This window comes from Arachis stenosperma, chromosome 7, assembly GCF_014773155.1.
Source record: "Arachis stenosperma cultivar V10309 chromosome 7, arast.V10309.gnm1.PFL2, whole genome shotgun sequence".
NCBI lineage: Eukaryota > Viridiplantae > Streptophyta > Magnoliopsida > Fabales > Fabaceae > Arachis > Arachis stenosperma.
In genome coordinates this window covers 41,174,075-41,175,706 of record NC_080383.1, presented here as the reverse complement: position 1 = coordinate 41,175,706, position 1,632 = coordinate 41,174,075, and the positions used below count along the sequence as shown (strand labels likewise).

At 43.9% G+C, this 1,632-nt stretch overlaps 1 non-coding gene across 1 annotated transcript; it reads right to left on the bottom strand.

The window, feature by feature from the left end:
* Positions 1–214: 214 nt before the first annotated feature.
* On the bottom strand, positions 215–322 carry LOC130943111 (small nucleolar RNA R71). Its single transcript, XR_009071644.1, has one exon. It is a non-coding gene; the product is annotated as a small nucleolar RNA R71 (small nucleolar RNA).
* Positions 323–1,632: the final 1,310 nt, after the last annotated feature.

The following is a 1,632-nucleotide window of genomic DNA, read 5'->3' as shown; positions in this document are numbered from 1 at the left end:
TCCTCATCAGTTTTTAGCTGAGTTCTTGCAAATCTGTGACACAGTCAAGACTAATGGGGTTGACCCTGAGGTCTACAGACTGATGCTATTCCCTTTTGCTGTAAGAGACAAAGCTAGAATATGGTTGGATTCTCAACCTAAAGAAAGCCTGGACTCTTGGGAAAAGCTAGTCAATGCCTTCTTGGCAAAGTTCTTTCCACCTCAGAAATGGAGTAAGCTTAGAGTGGAAGTCCAAACCTTCAGACAGAAGGATGGAGAATCCCTCTATGAAGCTTGGGAAAGATACAAACAATTAATCAGAAAATGTCCCTCTGACATGCTTTCTGAATGGAGCATCATAGGTATTTTCTATGATGGTCTATCTGAACTGTCCAAGATGTCCTTGGATAGCTCTGCTGGAGGATCTCTTCATCTGAAGAAGACGCCTACAGAAGCTCAAGAGCTCATTGAAATGGTTGCAAATAACCAATTCATGTACACTTCTGAAAGGAATCCTGTGAACAATGGGACCAGTCAGAAGAAAGGAGTTCTTGAGATTGACACTCTGAACGCCATTTTGGCTCAGAATAAGATATTGACTCAACAAGTCAATTTGATTTCTCAAAGTCTGTCTGGAATGCAAAATGCACCTGGCAGTACTAAGGAAGCTTCATCTGAGGAAGAAGCTTATGATCCTGAGAACCCTTCAATGGAAGAGGTGAATTACCTAGGAGACCCCTATGGAAACACCTATAATTCTTCATGGAGAAATCACCCAAATTTCTCATGGAAGAATCAAGAGAGACCTCAACAAGGTTTCAACAACAATAATGGTGGAAGAAACAGGTTTAGCAATGGCAAGCTTTTTCCATCATCTTCTCAGCAACAGACAGAGAATTCTAAGCAGAACCCCTCTGACTTAGCAACCATGGTCTCTGATCTAATCAAGACCACTCAAAGTTTCATGACTGAAACAAGGTCCTCCATCAGGAACATGGAGGCAAAAGTGGGACAGCTGAGTAAGAAAATTACTGAACTCCCTCCGAGTACTCTTCCAAGCAATACAGAAGAAAATCCAAAAGGAGAGTGCAAAGCCATAACCATGGCCGAATCTGGAGAGGAAGGAGAGGAGGTGAACGCCACTGAGGAAGACCTCAATGGGCGTTGGTGCACGAAATTGCAATAACACTTTTGCAATCCCGCACAACTAACCAGCAAGTGCACTGGGTCGTCCAAGTAATACCTTGCGTGAGCAAGGGTCGATCCCACGGAGATTGTCGGCTTGAAGCAAGCTATGGTTATCTTGTAAATCTTAGTCAGGATATCAGAAATTATCAGGATTGATTGTAAGAAGCAAAAGAACATGTAATGGTTACTTGTACTGCAGTAATGGAGAATGGGTTGAGGTTTGGAGATGCTCCATCTTCCGAATCTCTGCTTTCCTACTATCTTCTTCATCAAACACGCATGTCTCCTTCCATGGCAAGCTCGTGTAGGGTCTCACTGTTGTCAGCAGCTACCTCCCATCCGCGCAGTGAAAGCTAATGCACACACTCTGTCACAGTGCTGCCAATCACCGGTTTGGTTCCCTCCCCTACCGGAATAGAATCACTCTTTTGCGTCTGTCACTAACGCCCAGTAGGTTACAGGTTT